Below are 9674 nucleotides of genomic sequence, written 5' to 3' on the forward strand. Positions count from 1 at the left end.
TCCCTAGCGGCTTTTGCAGGGAAATACCCTTCTCATGATGTCACCTAAAAGCATACTCAGGCAAAATTCCCCACAAGGAACACAGTGGGAGCTAATCAGTCAGACCAGCTTACCTCAGCTCTTAAACCTATATCATGTGAGGTGTATTAGCATCTGTGTATGCACTAGCTCTTACTAGGCACTAGGCACATTCAAGGTGTGGTTCTTGCTACCAGGCTGAAAACTCTTTGAATTCTTCCCTAAACTTTGTGTTTGAAACTATCAAAAGACTACAAAGAGTATAGTTGTACAGACAGTGTTAATGAATAGCAGAATAAAACAGTTCTTTTGTAAATATGAGAGCATTATAACTAGCAGGGGGTAGGAAGAGCCAAAATCTCTGGGCAGCAACAACAAGTGATATTGTAATGGGCTGAAGCCTGTTCTCTTAAACCCTGAGCCCAACCATGTGTCATTTGACGGGTATGGTTTGGCTAAGATCTTGTGATGAACTGTGAGAGGAAAATCCAGCAGATATTGACTCACTATTTTGAACAAACCATGCTGTAACAAGACATGAAGTGAGGGATAGGAGACACATGTAGGATCAGACAGAAAAAGCAAGCCCCAGCTTTCCCTCTGTTTTTACTCTACACGCAATCCAAGGAGTTTGGCCCATGTGGTCCCTGAGAGGTGAAAAGAAACCGAGATCCAAGATCCTGGATTGTTTTGCCTTAATTTAGATCTGCTTCAGGAAACTGCTATACAGCAACCACTACATGAAGGAAAAAAGGGAAGGGCCTTCAGAAGGAGATATGCCAATGCAAGGTAGGTTTTCTCTGGAATCCCAGCAAGACGCAAGCCAGCATTTCAATAGGCATGGAAATAAGTAAGAGAGCAGTGCTAGTAATCTGTGCAGGCAATGAGTGGCCTCACATGCATATACAAACACAGACACAAGGAGGAGTGTGATACCATAGTGAATCAAAGGCTGCCAGTGACAGGGCATAGGGGCATAAAGTTCTCTAAACACCTGGGAAAAGAAAACAGGAATTGCCTCTTTGCATACTGGGTGTCTCCCAACCCATGCAAGAGCAATCTAGTCCCATAGTGGGCAGGACAGAGCTAATATGGAAAACAGGACAGTATAAACATTAGATAGGATGAAACTGTACTGCAGAGAGGTTCCCCAAGTAGTTTTTGGTGTATTTATTATGTCCTAGGCTGCTGGGCTCAGGTACATTGCTGCAGCCATCAGGTACACCCTTTGGACATACAACAGAAGTTGTAGACACGGTCAAAGTTACCAAAGTATGTGAGGTCAATAGGCACCAACAAAGCCACCTGAACTGTCTGTACACAAGCTTTGAACCCATAGCAAATGCAAAATAATGCACAGAAAAATTCACTTAGCCCTCTTCCATTGCAAGCTTAACTAAATTCAGTGCCTTGTGTTTGGTGCATGCTGTTGGTATGGACAGAGAGACCACAGCTCTGCTTATGTGGAATGACTTGTTAAACTGCAGGGATCTGCCCATGAGCCAGAGTCTTAGCATGCTCAACAGTGATACTTGAGATGTTCAGCAGGTTACATATCAAGAAATAGCTATGTGTCAGGTGGCAGTGTGAGTAGAAAAACTGCAGGGATATAGATATATCTATCACATACTTTGGAAAGTCAATGTATTACAGCAACAAACATGCATATGGAAAAAGGACAAAAAAAGCCAACATTACCATGTTGCTCTGGCTTGATGAGTTCATAAGCCCTCTTTACAGGTGGGATGCTGAAGAACAAAGTGATTTAACCAGGAAATCAGCAACAGAAGAATCAATCAGTATTATCTGTATTGCGTATTGGAGGGCTTTGCACTGGGCCTTGCTGACATTATGAAGTGGCTCATTCATAAACATTAGCAGCTCTTCTGACACAGGCAGCTGCTGCCAGCCCTTCAGTGAACACAAACAGATATTAAAAAGCACACAACAGCAGCGGCAAGGACAAATTTTGCTTCATGAGTGGGAATGAATATCAGCTGTATGTAGAGAAGCTGGAAATATGGTGTAAGCAGGGACCAAACCATGACAGTAATGCACCTCTAAGAGTGTGGAAGGGATGATCTGTGCAATTTACAGGCTCTGTGTTTTCTGAGCATTATACTTTTACAGGAATAAGTACTTTTTTTGCTGACAGAGTTCGGCTGCCAGTTTTGCTGTTAGAATTTGTTTCGTACTACCAAAAGGGTACGAACATACTTATAGAAAGTGTTTGCAATTCCTCTCTCTCCCAGGAATTTACTTTTATGTGTGTGTGTGTGTGTTTTTTTTTTTTTTCCTGTTTTACTGTTTTCTTCTGTATGAGAAAGACATTTTTGCGTACAGTGCTCTTTTTTTTTTTTTTTTTAATTGTGGAAGAACCCTGCACACATAGTGCCACTACACCCAGCAAAAGCCCTCTAAACGTCAATAGTGACAAAGTCACAAAGTGGAAGCCATAGATTGAAGTCTGTCCTGAAGAACAGCAGTCCCTCAGTCCACATGGCCCTTCTGGTCCTGCTGAGCAGCATGGCACACTTTCCCTTTTCAGATTTCAAGACCTTGTGGTGAGCTGGACACCCACCTGTCTTGTCAAATTCAAAGAGCCTCTTGAGCCTGCAAGCTGCATCGTCCTGATACCATCCTATTCAAAACTTCCTCCCTCTTCCCTGTTTGCATCCCATCCCTAGGCAGAACCAGCCACCCAGGTCACAAATCTCAACCTGACATAGTTTATGATGATCTACATGTGTGGATCTTGAGGAGGGGCAGGGGGTGGCAAGACAATATAAAAAGATACATTCAACCTTGGGTTATTTTTGCTGGTATAATGGTGAGTTACATTGGGCTCAAGTTACAAGGTGATCTGATAGCTACATGTGCCATGGCCTGTGGATGTTCCATTTTACCTGATTTATTCATTCTGTCACATGCTGTGTTGAGAACTGATTCTGTATGTAGACTTTATTGAAACCAGTGAGCAACAGGGGAAAAGACAACTCATTCAAGCACATTGCCTACAACAGGACCACATAGACTTGGAAAGGCCTTAATGCAAGTCCTGTATCCAGCAACATTTTTCAAGACCACTGAGAGGTTTCCCCAAGTTCTGTCCCTTGACAAACACATCCATTGTAGTAACGTTTTTCTGTAGTTTGTTCTTCTTGTTTCCTTGGCTGTGGCTGCCTGTCCTGAGCCTTTCCTATGCCACCACTCCAACTAGTAGTAAATTAGCACAACTCACCTGCTTTCTGAACCTTTGCTGCTTTGTGGCTAAATTACCCTCATGTGCAGGTCTCATGCTGTGCTACATCCTGAATCTGAAAGAACAGCCTGACGAGTGCCAGGTCTGTAGGGGATGAAGATGTACCTCCTCCACCTCAGTGTACTCACAGGCATGTGCAGCTTCACGTCAGAGACCAAGCATTACCTTTGAGGAAGGGAGAACTGTTACCACACTCCTTGGACTGAATTTTCTGACCCCATACTTGTAAATTCATAATCCGTAGTGGATTTTCCAAGGCAATGCTGTTGTGAAATTTTGTTTGCTTCACATATATGTGTGTCACACCTCTCTCTGTCAGTTTGGGACTGCAGCTGCGTGGCCTTTGCTTTTCTGACATTTATTTCTAGAGCTGGTTCTTGCTTCCTTGCCTACCCACATTGTGTCTGCATTGTACTCCCTTGGTCCCATCTGTCCACCTGCTCCACAGCAGGAGCTCTTTCTGTAAAGTCAGTGACACCAGCGCTCTTCAGTTTTATGTCAGCTGTGTAAATACCTCATGAAGACTCTCCTATCCACAGCACACTGGAAGACTCAACTCTCAGTTTCATTATTAGAGTTTAATATGCTCTGTCACTGCAAAGTTCACTGTGTTCTGCTTTTAGCATACAAATTTTAATATTTACCTGCAAAATTATTAGTTTCCTTACACACAAGAAAGATTGGTTAAAATTAAACAGGCTATTCCTGGGACTTTTCAGAGGAAATTAAATAACATTTTGTAGTGGAAGAAAATGTTTCACTCCTTACCAAAATATTCCATTCAGACCTAATTGTGATTTAAATTTCCAGGAGATATTTTCCAAACACAAACACAGATTTATAATGAAGATTTCTATTTACAAAGTTGTGTACCAAGGAAGACATCAGTTCAGGGGCAGAGAAAGCTTTTGCAGCTCAGATTTTAGCCAGATTTTGTGTGTGTTTGTACGCACACATATTTATGCATATGTGTGAAAATCTGTCCACAAGATTGCTATCCTTATCCCAACCATGTGCCATTTGTAAATCACTTCAATACAGTGAGCTTGTTAGGCATTTCATGAATATAGAGTTGAGTGGTTTTAACAGGTTATCATTATTATCCCACTCTCTCCACACACTGCACAGTACTGGCGTGATTTACAGGCCAGTACATTCTCTCTAGAGGAGAAGAATTCAGTCTCTGACTCTGTACTTCTCTGCTTGATGCTATGCAATACCCAAAACTTATTTTCCTTTGGTGTTCTCAGAAACTGTAATTGTTTGGAGAGCAAAAAAGACAGAGAAAAGAACTTTTGCTGATACTGTCTCTGAAGAAATAATGAATATACCTTAGGTAATCTTGCTTTGATTTTGACTTCTGGCAAAAAAATAAGAGGTACTTCCCTTCTGGCCCCCTGCCATCAAAGGCTGGCCAGAGAAATAAACAGGTAGAGCTGCATGACTGTGGAAGGTTTTTGAAAGTGACAGAATGCCAAGTGCCTGTTTTACCTAATCACTACCTTTGTCGAATACTACTTAGAAAATCATTCTGAAAATTGGTTCTTTTAGAAAGTACACTGTGCTCTGCTGTTTTAAAAACAGTTCACAAATCCCTGTTTAGCAACTATGAATGTTATTTTTGCTATAATGACAGGTTAATCGTGTGACGCTGTATGTCAAACTGGAGTTGCCATGTGATCTAAGACCTCTGTAAACAAGATGATTATTTTCAGATTTTGGAAGACAGTATTTAGAAAATATTCTGCAGTAACATGATGTTTTTGCTGTTGTGGATAACTGTGGATTAGATCACTGAATCCACAGGTGGGTTAAACCCGAAATCTGGTGTAGCTACTTAAGGAGCATTTCGGCATCTTTTTATCCCTCTAAGATTGATATTTGTCCCTGTTGTTCTTTGCACCTCTTTAGAGAACTTGATGAGACCCATGCTGCAGGTGTTCACCTCCACCTTCTCTGTGGGCAGCATCCCCAAAGGACTGTTTTTACAGTTGCATGTAAAAGTCCATGTGGTGCCTCACTGTACCAAAACTGACTTCTGCTGAATGACAGCATCTCAGCCTGCTCCTCTCCTGCTTGTCAGGGCTTGGTTTCCTACATCCCCCTTATGCACTGTTTGTGTCAGGTGAGATATTTGTATTGCAATGGCACTGCAGCAGTTTACTTCAGCCTATGATCATACCTTATTTTTTGGGGACACTGAAGTCTCTTTCTCGTTTCCACAAGGCAGCTCAAACATGACGTCAATGCCAAGGTCCAGGAAAATGTTCAGAGGAGAAAGAAGATATCCTTGGGACCTTTTATTCTCCACTACTGAAAAGGAGTCCATATGGACATCAGGGTGGCACATTATCTAAAAAATACAGCTGCTACCCATGAAACTGGGGTTCTGTGAGAGATCTTCAGACCTACCATGTTAGCCTGATGTATAGTGCTTCACTGAGAGTGGAGATTGCAGAAAAAAAGGACGTTGATAGCTTAAAATACACTATCAGCAGATTTGCAATTTACCTCTGTAAGCAGCCTTAGAAGAGTAAAAGGTAGTTTGGAAAGGTGATTCACTGTAACACTGACCACAGGTGACTTCAGGGAGTCGGAAATCAGGCATAGGTGAGCTGTCCTCTGCTGCAAGTGCAAGTGAGCTGCATGAGCAGTGAGATGTGGTTGACTGGACTAAACGGGCTTAATTGCAGCTCAAAGAGGGGTGGCTGAAGCTGGGTTTCAAAATGGAAGTGCTGTGTGAGGATGGCTTAGCACAAGGAAGGAGGGAAGGAAGGAACATCTCAGAACAAACTGGCACAGGGTACCGTTAGGCAGCAAAAAGGAGAATGAGAAATTCAGTGGAGAAAGTACACTGTTCATTCACAAATCAGGGAGGTTTGGGAGAAATAAACCAGATGTAACTGATAACAGCTAATGTAGGATCTTTGCAGCGTAGCAAAAACAGTGATGTGCCTAAGTTGTCAGCACCTCTGTTTGAAATAGACTTGATGAGCTGGGAAGCAAATAAGTATAATTATGCTACATGTTAAATTTTTTGATGTGGGTTTTGGTGATGCTTACATGACCAAAGGGTTGGAGTCAATGGCCAGGAGGTCCCTTTCAGCACAATACTTGGCTTATGATTATTTAGTCATTTGTGATGAGTCACGCACTTCCCAGAACATGCGTGTGTGATATTTTCCTGCCTCAGAGACCATATGGTCTAATACACATTTTTGTGTCCTGTCACTCAGTGATTTCCATAATATGTACAAAACAGCTTTCTTCTCAGTAGCTTGCTAAAATGCTCTGCTCAGACAAGCAGATCCTGCAGGACAGTTCTCTGTCACCATTCTGCTTCATTAACTGTAATCTGTTATGTCTTAGTTCATTAACTGTCCTCTGTATAATGTTTTACTTTGTTACCAGCTTAATTCTCCACTGGCTCATCAGTGTAGTTCCTATGTGTGTGTATGGCTCATCACCACAAAACTTGGCTCTATGGGGCCAAGGTGTTCAGTAATCTGCCAGGCATAATTTAGTTATGAAAAGTGTGGGATACCAAGCTTTAGGTAGTTATATAGGGAGATAAATGTCAAGGACAAATGATAGGGAACAGTGGTTGCAGATCAGAAAGATCAGACGAAGCAGTGAAAGAAGGAGACCTAAGGTAAGCCAACACACACTCTTACACAGGTGTAATCTTCAATCATGTAGTGGGAAGCCAGGCAGGCAGGGTGATAGGGGGAGGTCATACTGAATCACTCTAAGACTCAGGTGAGTGATAGAGAGGATGTTTAAGCACAGCCCTCTTATCCTTACGCTTTCACTTGTTTGCTGAAAGAATAAATGATCCATTTTGTAATTCTCTACTGTTCTGTGGTATAAAGGCAACATGTTGCACACAGGATTTTAGCTACTCCTGGGTACAGTGTAGGCAAGAATATCACCACTAACACAAATGCATCACCATGAATGGCACCTTTAATATCTTTGAAGTAGAGAGCAAAACCAGGGAAGAAATCTTCTTGGATTGTTCTCTTTCTTGGTTGAAAGCAGTAAGGAAGCCCAGACCTAGTGAGAGGAAGCTGCTCAGACTGTGCACAAGGGCACAGTAGCAAAAGGCAGCACAGGAATGATAATTTGCAGCCCAGGAAGGGCAAAGAGCAGGGTGAATGATGAAGCATCACCAAAATCCATCCTCATTGAAGAACCCCAGGATATACAAAAAGTAATGTGGTTCATCCAAAATTAATTAAGATTGAAGTTTACAGCAAGAGGTGAGGTAAGTAATGCACACATGGGAGAAGGCTTACAGTGGAAGTGAAATGGTTGTGATCCACATGACAAGCAGTAGCCAGAGCTTGTCAGTTAACTCACATTTGCTGGGACTGTGGTGTGTTTTGTAGACCTTGGGAAGAAAGCTTGATTTTAAAAGGATGGGAGATGTTCAAAGAGAAATTTGTTCTCTGAACAGTTTTCCTAGTCCTTTTTTTCTCTGAGGTGGTGTCCAGAGCTATTATTCTCTGTCGTGGCTCTTTCTCCACGTCTCCCCATCGACATGAACCAACGTGTTCACACAGAGTCTGCTGGAGGCACGACAATGCATCGTAGTCATAAATCATCACAGGGCAGCTCTAAACTTGCTGCACACACACTGGAGTGACATTCTCTACTTCAAATAAAGTATTTTTCTTAGAATTAGGTCACTGTTTGGCACTATTGATTGAGGCTCTGACAGTTCAGATATTCCCACTACTTTTTCCACATGTTCATCTTCTTGCTCCTGTCTGTCACTGGTGGCCACAGTCTCTCTCAAATCCTGTGATCGTCCATTACAAACAGTGGCTTGCCTACCTTTGGGGGGACATACATTACCCCTTGGTTACCCTGGTGAATAGGAGGGGATCTGGGCTTTCATTACATTGTGTCCTGGCTTGCCATTTTCTTGTGTTCAGAGTTATGAAATACAGTTTGTTTTGTTTTGCTATGAACTATACTTCAAACTGAATCTTGATCTTAAATTAACGCAGCATATGTCTTTAGCTCAGGGATTCCTTGCACTTTCTTTTTTTAATTCTTTTTTCCGCTTTTTTATCTGCTCAGATATGAGCAATTGAATACTCATTCTAGGCTGGCACAAGTCCAGAGGAACTAAACGGTAATGATCACAGAAAAGACATTAGAGCAAATTGAGTAAATGAATCAGCATGCAAGGAATACCATTTACTTGACTGCTGCCTAATTTATAAATGAAAGAAATACACACACATAATACATTTAACAACAGATGGCATAAATCACTCCACATAATTTAAGTTGCCAAGTTACAAGGCACTAGGGAGGGAATTTAGAGTGCCAAGTCCTGCAAGGTGAGCAGAGGAGGATCTGCATCCTCAGCTGCAACACCACCACAATCACCAGCTCACAACAGCACCAATAGCTGAGGACCCTCAGCCTTCTGCCCCCCTGAGAGCAGCACTGTCCCAGCCCCAGCCTGCACCCTGCCCAGACAGCCACTCTCAGGTGTCTCTGGGAAACTAGGACCAAGTTTGGTTATCTGTCCCTGTACTCCCAAGTACCCCTCAGGGTGACCAGGGATAGCTCGGACCCTAACCCAGAGTACAAGGAGAGGACCAGCAGCATGAGCCAGATTAGCATAGGGAGAATGAGCTAGTTGTGTAGGTGCCATGTTAGGTAGTAATGGAAAGCAGATGGGTTAGGCTGCTCCCTGACCCTCAGCTGAATCTTAAGCATGTAGAGTCCATCCTTGACTTGATTTAGGCAAGTTAAATCTCTCCCCCACTTCATCGACCCCGCCCCACTGTCACCCCTACCCCCAGGCTGTGATAGCAGAAACAAGTCTTCTGTAAGCTTAATCCTCTGTCTAAATAAACCAACGTACATTGGCATGATATTGTGTGTACTAGAAAGGAATGCAGCTTTAGCTGCTGCCGTAAGAAGCTATACTGATTGAGAACCTAGGACAATGGATTTTTAGTTCATTTAAGATAAACTGATGTCTCGATACTCAGTGTAAGATGTAGTAATAGAATTTATTAGGTCACTGACAGGCAAATCCCTTTTCAGCCTTTTACCTGTGCAAGCTCCCAGTGGAGCTTCAGTTAAAAAATGATAACAAAAAAATCCAATGGAGGAAGGATTTAAGGATTCAGCATTGCCTGCTGTCTCTATTTTGAAGTACTATGCATTCAGACTGCAGATGCAGCACCCTGGAAGCTGCAGAGGTTACTTGCATGAACAATGCAAACAGTATCTGATGGCTCATGCATGCTGATAATGATGACTGACAAACCAAGGGGTGGTTTGCTTTTTCTTTTTTTTCCTTTTCCTGTTGTTATGACTGGGTACTGTAGTGATTGGAGGTATAAACAGGCAGATGGTTCAGAGG

This window comes from Columba livia, chromosome Z (assembly GCF_036013475.1).
Source record: "Columba livia isolate bColLiv1 breed racing homer chromosome Z, bColLiv1.pat.W.v2, whole genome shotgun sequence".
Taxonomy (NCBI): Eukaryota; Metazoa; Chordata; class Aves; order Columbiformes; family Columbidae; genus Columba; species Columba livia.